This window comes from Poeciliopsis prolifica, unplaced genomic scaffold, assembly GCF_027474105.1.
Source record: "Poeciliopsis prolifica strain line A6 unplaced genomic scaffold, Auburn_PproV2 SCAFFOLD102, whole genome shotgun sequence".
NCBI lineage: Eukaryota > Metazoa > Chordata > Actinopteri > Cyprinodontiformes > Poeciliidae > Poeciliopsis > Poeciliopsis prolifica.
The window spans coordinates 941963-953616 of NW_026562477.1; the positions used below are offsets into that span (position 1 = coordinate 941963).

Here is an 11654-nt window from a genome sequence, read left to right on the forward strand (position 1 = left end):
CCCAACAATATTCCACTACAAGCTTCACTCTGAATAATGCATGCCAGCAGGCTTAATGATCAGGGCATATCTGGAGTAAGCAACATTAAACATGAACTACTTGCAGTTTGCCAAACCTCTGTTAGCTTGTGTGGAGGTGAGGATACACACAGCTGGGCTGCAGTAAATAGCTTCATCTGCAGAGGGCCTGAGCAGAACAGGGCGAGCAGGAACAGAAAGGAGGACTCACTTCCAGGGCAGGGGAGTCGTCCAAGTCATAAATATTTTCACGGTTTCAACTTATGAAAGGGAAAGGGTGGCATGATGAGTGCATGCCAAGGAACATGCTTCGTAACATGGAAAATAGAAACTAAATACTCCAACTGCAGCTCATGTAAACATAATGGTGGGAATATTTTTGTAGTTACAGCAACGCTGGTGTCTCAAGTAATGCTTTTTGTATTTCTTTTAAGCTTTACTTCAAAATGAACCATTTTTGGCTAAAAAGCTTATTGAGAGTCGCTGGATTCTATTTGCAAAAGCAACTTCAGCCACGTCTCAATGAGGAACTGTTGCACAAAGTAGAACCACACTAACGTATTGTGCTAATGTTCAGATTAGAGCAGAAGGAGAAGGTCACAGATTGCAATAACAAAGAGCAGCAGTCAGTTCCAGGCAGAAATCTTCACATGTTCGTTTCTATCATGTCTGGAAATCTGACACACAAGGCTCTGACACTATCAGCTAAGCTAAAATAGCATCTCAATGCTAAACATGTAGCAGCTAATGCTAATGTTAGCGTCCACAGGCTACATTTATACAGGAGCTCCATGAATGATCCTGAAACACTGGAAAGTCTAATTATAGAATAACATTTTGCACCAATCTGTGGCTCAATAAACTAAATAACAGATTGAAAACGGGAAACAAATTTATTGTGGAATTTCTTTGTCTATTTTTTTCAAAACTTTAGCAGCAAAAGGGGCTTTTGAATTGAAAATATTGCTTATTTTGTCAATATCACATTTTGATTAAAATGTGATTAATTCTAACTAATTAAAGTCCCTACAATTAACTTGATTAAAATTATAATAGAGGCCTATTACAAATGTTAAGTTATATTTGCTGTTTGAAGTGACAGAAGAGGCAGATCTAAGGGCTCTCAAGTATTTGCTGATTTTAGTCATTTGCGGCTGACTGTGGTTGATAATTCTCTCCAACACACCCAAAGAGAAATGCTTTTCTTTTCACTTCTTGCACAGAATCATACAGACGTGCATGAGATCAAGGGTATTGACCAAAAACAAAGCAACAGACTGAATTTCTAAGTTGTTGGTATGCTACATGCATCCCTGCTGCAGTCCTCGTTCTGGCTCTGGCTCTCCATCCAGCTGCTGTCTCACCAGGCAGGTTTCTCCTGGATGGGAGAACAGCATGCAGGGAGACGGAGAGCCTGATTCTGAGCAGATGGGACATGCAAAGCAGATGTCCAGAGAGAGCTGAGGTGTGAAGAGGAACAAACAAACGTGACGCAGCTCTCACAGCACATGCATATTGACCATGTTGACAAAGACACACACACACAAGGCTACCTGAGGCCTCTTTCCTCGGGCTGTCTGTAAAGCCGTACATCCACACTGCAGACAAAGAGAAGGAGGAGCAGAAGAGAGAGAAAGAGGAAAGAAATTATTTAGCATCACAGCAAGACAGAAGCAACAGTCAGCAGAGATAAATCAGAGTTGGGTCCAAAGTCTGGCCCAACTCATCAGGGCGTGATGGACAAATGGATGAAGGGCGTCTAACCACAGAAACCCTCACCTCCCATTTTCACACTGTTCCAACATGACCTGTCCAGCATCTCTGTCTACATTTCTCTCATCACTTCTGGAATGCCAGAAGAGGTCCAGTATGACCAGCCACCCAATGTTTCCAAACGACAGGAGCTGCCAGCCAGGAAATTACATTTCCTTCAGCGGGAGTCGCACAGAGGAGGTGGAGGACCGGGTGGAGGACCGGGTGGAGGTCTGAGGTTAGTGCAGATCAGGCAGAAATCAGGTTGTTCTGAGTATCTGCCTGATGGTCATCTTTTCCTCAATGTTGACAGAAATTAAGCACTAAAGTACTGAGAAGAAATGCAAGCCGGATGAGATTTTATTTCAGTATCTGTACGAAGGTTAAAGTTTTTGTATTGTATCTGAAAGAGTCCAAAAAGTGCAGCTTGGGAAACGGCAACACCAACATTAGAGGTTAAAATAAGTCAATTGAAATCATGAAGAAATGTGGGAAAAAACATTTCCTGTTTTAAATTATTATATGCCAAGTCGTATCGAGTCCTATCGATATCTTAGATATTTTTGTTGATTTCTCACATGCATGTTTTGAACTTTGCAGTGATATTTTTATGGCAATCACATGATGCAAATAAACAAGATTTCCTGTCTGAAAAGGAAGAAAAATAATAGTAAAAAATACAATAACTTGCTGCACAAGGTTATCAGAAATAACAGACAAATTTGTTTTTCTGGCTGCACCAGTAAATAAATGAACAAGGACGTTAAAAATCCTAAGCAAAACAAGATTTTAAAAGCTAAAACAGAAGAATAGAAGATAGACTTCATCCAGGTAAGGATTATTGCAGGATTTGATCTGTAAAGAATATATTTATTTTACATGTTTGTTACTATATGTGGGTTTTTTTTTTTTTTTTTTTTTGTAGCTTTCAGCAGGAGATTATCTTTCACTGTATGCAGGTAAATGGAATATAAGATATTTAAAAAATTCAGATGATTCCTAAAAAACTAAATCCTAAATGAAGCTGCAACAGAATCTGCAGGGCCAAAAGCTGATTGGCTGATTGGCTCGTCATCCTGCAGACAGAGACAGAAACATGCTGGTTCCAGGTCAGCAAGGGTCAAATCTGGACCTGCTTTCAACACCAGGCTTCTCCTCAACGAATGATTCATGTTACTGCTGTCAACCTGCCTCATCCACAAACACAGGAGGTTAATCCTTCACAGGTTTGTGATGAAGCCAGCAGAAGCAGCTCTGACCCAAATGTTCTGCTACTGTGTGGAAATTTACCCAAAAACAGACGATAAACACAAACAGTAACATCAATGGACCCTAAATCTGTTTTCTAGCTTATGTCCCAGTGGAGCCTCAACAACAAGACTCCACAGTTTATGTCAGTGACATTTAATCCAGTTCAGCCAAAGAAAACTCATATTCATGGTTTGTCATCATAGTATGAACTTCAAAATATTATAGTTTGCTTTGATGGTTGAGCTGAAAAAGAGTTTTGTCAAAATGTGTCAATATTTCCCTGAACTGAACATGTTCACTAAAAAATCCATCACAGTTAAAGTTGTGTACCAACATTATGTTGTTTTTGTTTATTTTCATTTAAAATTTATTCTTAATCAGTAAATATTCAGTTTTCCCAGTTTAATAGTAGAAGATTTTGATGTTATTTTTGAAAACGTTGATGGATTTTTTCTCATTTTGTCCTGGAAATAAACAGAAATATGATCCCATTTATTTAACACATCAGATACTTTAAATGCTGCAAACAGTAGGAAGGTTTTCTTGACTCAGTAAAACAAAACAAGTTAGCAGAGGAGAAACGTGATGTTTTCTGTCACTTTGAGGCATAAAAGTTAATCAGGTATGTTTTGAAAATATTAATCATCTTTGCTGACCCAAATCGTCAGAGCAACTTAATTTGATTTTTCTATTTGCTGAATATCTCAACAGTTTTTAATTAAATAATCTAAATCAAGTTTTAAACATCTATATTTTAGTCATTTTCTTCTCAGTTTTTCACCTTGAGAATTTTTTTAAATTTTTTGTTTCTTTTTTTTTTGGATTTTTTTTTGTTTTGAAAATGTTTTCAATATAATATCTGGCAGCAAGCTCATTTTACCTCCTTTTTTTCATGTGTTTTTATGCAAAACTGTCAACAATCCTTGCAGTTCATCCCGAGCAAAGCGGAAAGAGAAGAGCGTCGTGACTTTGACAGAAATCCATCAGCTCCAATCAGCTAAACCTGCTGCCACTGCTCATGGAAACGCCGTCAGACACACAGATTGAGATGTACAGCAATCAGTTATCGATTTGCCAAAAGCAAACAAGCAGAGGATAATCACACAACAAGGACATGGACAATGTCAAAGCGCCAACAGAAGCTGAGTATCGACAAAAAGTTTATCAAGAAGAGAAACAAGAGGCAAATCAATTTTTCTGCAGCGAAAGTCAGAAAGAGGAATAACATTTGTGTGCAAATGAGGAGGAGGAAGAACGAAGAGAGGAGAAGCTGCAGTAGCTGCCAGACCATAAGTTGAAGCCAGGAAGGTAACAAATCCAAGAGGGAAACCAACAGTTACTGTGGAATCCAGGTACGTCCCCAGGTAGGCAGGAGGAAACCTTTAACCTGCATTGAGTCTGCAGGAGCTGCAGACATATAAATCTGTCCTTTTTTAATTAAAAAAAATTAAAATAAAGCCACAAAATATCCAATTTGGAGCTTCTCACAAGCATCTCCTTTTTCCTGTAACATTTATAATATTTAGAATTTAAAAAATGTAAATACTCCCAAATGTCTTTCCTTTTAATTTAAAGATTTGATTAATTTATAACATGTTTTTTAACCGTTTTTGGCCTTTTCAGAGCCTGTTGCTAAAAGTTTGATCTGTTTTATCCAGAACGTCGGGTTGAAAAGTGCTGGATGAAATAAAGCTGTTAGCCATGATGGATGGTTCCAGGTCCAGGATGGGAATGCGGTGTGGGTTTCCGCCACAGGCCGAGTTTCTCCCCCATCCCAGTCTGTTCCACAATGAGCACCCTCGCATTTCCTCACCTCCTCCATATTTCACTGGAACACGCCTGAGTCTCCACTACGTAAACACACCAGCAACGTGGCGCTGAAGTCCCGACCTCTTGTGACTGAGCTGCATTTGCTCCAGTTAAGAGCTCAATGCGATGTTAAATAATGAAGGTTTTCTGGACTCTTAAGGGGATGTGTGCATGTTGAAGGTTTGACAAAGAGGACACTGATGCCACAAGCAGCCACCCAACTCCACGATCAGTTTAACAGGTCTGTAAACACATCTGCCCCCCAGCTGTTCCTCCTGCACTTATAAAAGACCAACACACACCGAGAAACAAGGCCCACCTTCCTGTTCTTCTTCAACACGACTGGCCGTTCCGACGTCAGCCTGAAACTTTATCCGCCGTGCCACGTAAACAAGCGGGGCCTGTCTGACAGCATCAACCCCTGTGGCCTCTGCAGCGCAGGCAGCAGCCTCCTCCAATCCCTCCAATCTGACTCCCACATGGGGGAGGACGGGCTCCTGACCCGGTGAGGAAAACACACAGCTGACATCTACAGTCCATCATTTTAAAGCAGCGTTTGTATCAGGCCCATATGAAAATCTGAAAATAATTTCTCTGGCTAAAATAAACCAAAGATTTCCATTGAAGTTTAGTCAAAGAACAGAACATGAATCTGCATCAATACAATTAATAATATCCAATAACGGGCTAACTTCCGCTAATAGCACATTTGTGCTTTTGTAAACGTTTTGGTAAACTTCTTTTGGCTAGCTTTTGTTTCTCAGCAACATGGTTTCTCTTTTATCTCTTTACATCAAGTGACATAAACACTGTTGTTTATAAACAGTGGTGGGAATATTTCCACTGAAGCACTAATTGTACAGAATTGTTTTCAATAATTTCCTAACTTTGAAGATGTTTAGCACATTTAATGTACCGCACATTGATTTTTCTGTGGTCTTTCAAGATCAGATTAATTGAATTGAGATTAGTGCTTTAGTGCTTTAGCATTAGCTTCCAGTAAACACCGTGTTAGTGTAGCATTTAGCACTAGCAGAGCTAATGTTTATGATTAGGCCTTTAGGATTAGCGTAACTAACTTTTTAGTTAGCAGTGCTAAATATATCTAGACAGCTTTTGAACAGATTCAGTCACGTGAGAACCAGCAGTTTATCATGTATGGAGACACTTTCATGGCACAATTTGGGTCTCTCATCTTCAACATCACAGCCAAACTGGATATAGTTGCTGACCCTGTCAGTCCCTTTAAGGTCATGTAGGTCAGAGCAATGTTTCTGACACCTTGTTGAATCTTCTGCATGCTGCGAAAAATACACAAAACTGAATTTGATGCCGCCCAGAGCCAGTGAGCTGTACCTAATAAAGAGGCCCGTCGATGGCTCTTCCTCCCTCCTCTTATTCAAGACGTTTTAGTCTTTAGTTTGGTTAATGAAGCATTTATGACTACAGTCATTTTATAAGTGGATAAAATGTTGCAGCTTTCAACCAAACACATCATAGAAACCTGATGGTTCCTAAAATATCAAAGTTCTTTAAAGCAAAGACATGAGGACAATTGAGTCATTTATTATTTCCTGAGCTAATCAATAATTTTATAATCTGCTCTTTTAAAGCAAAAATCCAGAACACATTTACTGTAATCGTCCTCCAGACGTCCAGAAGCTTTTGTTAAGCAGCTGCTTTCTGGCTAATACTCTTTAAGAGCCATGACATTGTTAAGAGGCCTAAAGATCCTTCAGTGGTGAATGGATGAATGATCCTTCAGTCAAACAAGACGGCTGTTTTCCTTGTTTTGGCTTTTGTGGCTTAAAGCAAACATGACGGTGATAATGCTGCAAATCAGACTGAATGGTCTCAAAACTGAAAGACTTTGGTAAAAATGAAGACCTGCTGTTCAGCCACAGAGCTGCTAAAACACTGAATTAATAAAACGCAGAGAGCTGGAATCCAGCAGAAAGAGAACAAACTGTTTCTCTCATGATCCAAGATCCAAATCCGAGAGTAATGCTCCCTCACAACAGAACCGAACCAAACCCGTCCCTAAACCACACCCTGTATGGAGGCCCAAAAGTGTCTCAATTCAATAAAAAAATATTTACTTACATGTATCAATGCTTATTAAAAATGCATTAATAATATGTAACTGGACAGATACTTAAACAATATTAAATATATAGTTTTCAAATAAGGTTATTCAGCGTTTAAAAACAATATAAACATTTATGTAGAAATCTGAAATGCAGTTTGAGGGATTTCCAAAGTAATTATGCATTCATTACATTTTAACACATTTTATTAATCATTAGCTATGACACATGCAAATAACATTAATTTCTTTATCATGTTGTTTTTAACACTTGGCATTCAATAACCCCATGCTATAAAGTCTTGGACCAGAAGAGACTGGCAGCGTTATGGACCCAGCCCACAACAGAACCGACAGCCAGTCAGCGTCCCGCAATGGGACTGTAAATAAACCACAGACTGACACAGACACAGACACGTACTGACAGCTCACACGTCATGCAGCACCATGCTCCTCCAGGAGGAAAATACCATCGCAGCAAAGCAGAGAAAAACATCAGGTTTGGTTGAAGAAAAGCAGGTGACTTACCCGACTTGCGCTTGGATCCATAGTCCCTGAGGGAGAAGCAACACAGGAGGGACATGGTTAGTGACAGCGGACGCTACTGTCCCAAACAAAACATTCAGTCAACACACGTGCATCCTGACGCTGCGGCTCGGCTGCACTGCGCTGTGCAATGCATGTGTTTGAAGGAGAAAAAGGGAGTCGAGGAGGGAGGGATGACTTTGGCCAGCTGCCTGTACTCTCCGCAACAGACACAAATAAGTCATGTGACTCTAAAGCAGCAGCATCTCGATCCCCTTCCTCCCTCCGTCCTGTTAGAGGGGAAGACGACAGACCTCTCCCCACATTGGAAGGAAGGAGGATCAGCTTAAGATGCTTTGCTTAATGGCCTGTAATGGGATTATGGCCCAAGTCTGAGCTACAGATCAGAGGCTGACGCAGAGCTGGTGTTCGTGAGGCTCGTCTGGCAGAAGGTGGGACAGAAGAAGACGGAGAAAATGAGAGTTTGGATGAAGACACCAGATAGTATCTACAGAAATAGAAATACAGGAGAGACAATCTGCAGAGCACCGCTCAGTAGACTGAGCCTTTGTTTCTGGTAAACCTGCCAGTGTCACCTCTGCTGCAGCATCTGGGAGCTCAGTAAACATCAGCAGAATGATGCTGCAGCAGCAGAATGATGCTGCAGCACAAAGTTTTTCACCTTCAAACAGAAAAACTAGACTTTTAACAGGGATCTATGATTCATTGGCTGAAGTTAGGAAAGATTCGTTCATCGACTGTTCAAGTAGGTAGGTATTTATGTTCATGCTCTTATTTTGAAGGGGATGAGAACTGATGAGGCAGCGGTTCCCTTTCCTCCCCTCATGTTCTCAGAGCTGAAGCTACATCAGATAATGAGCTGACATCAGGAACCAGGAGTGGACACGTTTGCATTAAACTCACTTATAACTGGACAAACTGAGACTGTTTGATTTAAACTAAACTCTGAATGACCGACATTAAACTGAGTAATGTGACGAATCAGATGGAGCGGGCGGAGCTGGCATGAGCAGCTGGTAAGGAAGCCGTGGACAGAGGCTAAAGGTTAAAACACTACAGTGTCTCTTTCAGAAGAGACTGTGGTGGTACCAGAGAGTCAGCCCTGATAAGTGGTCAAATAAAAGGATGCGTACCATAAATCGATGGAAGCACTCCGCGGTCAGCTAAAAGTCAGCAAGCAATTCTGGCCTTTTCCCTCCAATCTGCCAAAGTGGATCTCTCTAATTGAAGCAGCTCTGTTCACGTCTCATCTGAATAATTAGGGACCTAATCGTGTCAGGTATGAAGATGAGTAAATTGAGCTGAGAGATTTCTGCAGCAGAGGGTAACCGGACAGAAACTGTTCCCTGCGGTGCAGTTGGTGGGGAAGCTAATGACCTCTCACTGCGGGAGGTTAATGAATCCCTCCTCTCGAGCGTCTCTATGACTCGACTCTGTCTAATAAACACACACTGTCACAGATACAGGTAGGTGAGGAAAGTCAGTCAACTCTGTGCCTGGTGTGGGCCTCTGCAGTGACAGATTCATGGTGTCACTGCGCTCTTGATCCCTTGTGATCTGATGCAGCCGTCGCTCTGTGACTGGCTTCAACAGATGAATGAAGCCTTTATCTCGACCTCTTTATACCAAGAACTGTGTGTGCTGGCAAGCAGAATATGCCTCACTGTCACTGAAGAGGGACATGGCACAACTTTACCTTACTGATCCAATCCATCTGAAGTCAGGCTGGAGAGTAAAACAGCAGGAATGATATGGAGAACAACATATCTCCATATATCTGGACTGATGCGTTTGGATCTGGGTGGAAAGAGTCTGTCAGAGAACGTCTGCCAGGGTGGTTGCTCTTTTCACCCAACCTGCCACAATTCATGACACATTCAGATTGATTTAGGTTTTAGCTACTGCTACTCTTTCTACAAAACTCAGTGTTAAGCTTGAGTTCATTATGCACCGTTTATGTGATTGTAACCCACAAAAAGACACAGTCCTTTCGTTCTCATTTACACATTGAATCAGACTTAACTTTTCCTGCTCTAGGTTAAGCGAGACCTAAAGCAGCGAGACCATAAGCGTTGATTCCGTTCTCCACTTGGGAATTTATTTGGTGGGATTCTGAGAGTTTGTCCATTTCTCTCCCAACCTTTGACCTTCTGGCTGGTAGCATCAATATTTCTATACTGTCATCTTTCCTCATTATTTCATCTGTTTGTATAGTGCACCAGTCCCTCCTGCAGCAAATTAGGCAAACAAATTTACAAAAACCTCTTTGTCATCCGACTCTACCCAGCCACACTCCGCTGTGGTTGCATGTGGCGTTTCTGTCCTTCATTTATGTGATGGAGGCCAAAAGCATCTGCAGGGGAAGGAGAAGCAAAACAGAGGAGGGAGGATGAAAAGCAAGAGGAGACACAGATTGTCCAGAGTTTAGCCAGTGACCCCTGCAGCTGAAATCAAACTCCTCCCGGGGGGCTGAGTAACCAACTGCTTTCCAGCATCTTCTACAGGTTTGAGAAGGAGGAAGGATGAGGTGCAGCGCAGAAAGGACAGCCGAGAAGAAGGAGCATTATGACTCAACACAGAGTATTTTACACCTGGGCAGACAGTAAAATACTTGGGCTTCATTCTGGGGCAGAATGTTGAGGAATAATTGAAACTGATGAGATTAACCAGCTAAAGATAGAATAAAAGGCCTGGGTGATTTCTGACAGCCTCTTCATCCGCTTTGGTAATCTACAATAAATTAGGTTTTCTATTTTTAATTTTGGGAGTTTTTTTTTTATTATTGGCCAAAACAGCAGGACCAAACGTCACTGAAATTTCTCCCTGGAGAATGGAGTAGAGTTTGGCAGATGGAAAAACAAAAACAGACGTTTTGTCCTCTGATCTCCACAGAGACCTGCAGCTCCATTGTAGTTTAATACAATTCAGCCGCACAAACAAAAAACTATACACCAGCAGTCAAATAACAGAACATATATGCATACTGAATGTATTTTATGTTAATAGGTAAAAAAGACAGATAGGTATCCTGAGTATTAAGTTCCAATTTGATTTTCCTTTAAAACTCATCCAACTGGAGAATTTTCATGAATAAATGAGTCACATTTCACAGAAAAGCCTCTCAGGTGGCGAGCTGAAATGTTTGACTGAAAAATTATGATTAGGTGTTTTTCCATGGATGTTTGCTGCTATAAGAGTCTGTTGAAAAGGTGGCGTTCCTCTCTACTGTCGCCGTGTGCTTTTTCAGGTGGAGCAGTTGTGGCAAACCCCAAACCTTTCATTTAATCTACTGTTGTACCTACTGACTTCAAACATCAGGATTTTCAAATGATCTTCTTTTCCCACTCAAACTACAGAGTCACAGGATCAGTCTGCTGCCTTTCAAACCAACTATCATTACCGTTTCATTAGTCTTCATTTGCCTGTGTGATTTATACACTTTATATGGCTTGTGAAATTAGTCTGGGAAGGTAATGGATTTTATGCTGATGAAATCAGCTGATCAATATTTATCAGCATAACCTGCTGTGATCGAATGCTGCCTCGTTAGCAGCCTTGTGAAAAACAAATACTTCCTGATTATCACCTCATCCTCCTTTTGTCTCTCTTGCCTTCTGTTGATCCAGCGTCAGCCCCAAGGTTGCTCACGTCTCGGCCTAACCTTCCCAGCTGCCCCTTCACCACCAGCAGCCCCTTCACCACTAGCTGCCCCTTCACCACCAGCTGCCCCTTCACCACTAGCTGCCCCTTCACCTCCAGCTGCCCCTTCACCACTAGCTGCCCCTTCACCACCAGCTGCCCCTTCATCACCAGCTGCCCCTTCACCACCAGCTGCCCCTTCATCACCAGCTGCCCCTTCACCTCCAGCAGCCCCTTCACCTCCAGCAGCCCCTTCACCTCCAGCAGCCCCTTCACCTCCAGCAGCCCCTTCACCTCCAGCAGCCCCTTCACCTCTAACTGCCCCTTCACCACCAGCTGCCCCTTCACCACTAGCTGCCCCTTCACCACCAGCTGCCCCTTCACCACTAGCTGCCCCTTCACCACCAGCTGCCCCTTCACCACCAGCTGCCCCTTCATCACCAACTGCCCCTTCACCACCAGCTGCCCCTTCACCACCAGCTGCCCCTTCATCACCAGCTGCCCCTTCATCACCAACTGCCCCTTCACCACCAACTGCCCCTTCACCACCAGC

The 11654-nt window shown here is 42.1% G+C and overlaps 1 pseudogene; it reads right to left on the minus strand.

The window, feature by feature from the left end:
* Positions 1-7470, minus strand: part of LOC129354033 (SH3 and PX domain-containing protein 2A-like) — a 36877-nt pseudogene extending 29407 nt beyond the window's left edge.
* Positions 7471-11654: the final 4184 nt, after the last annotated feature.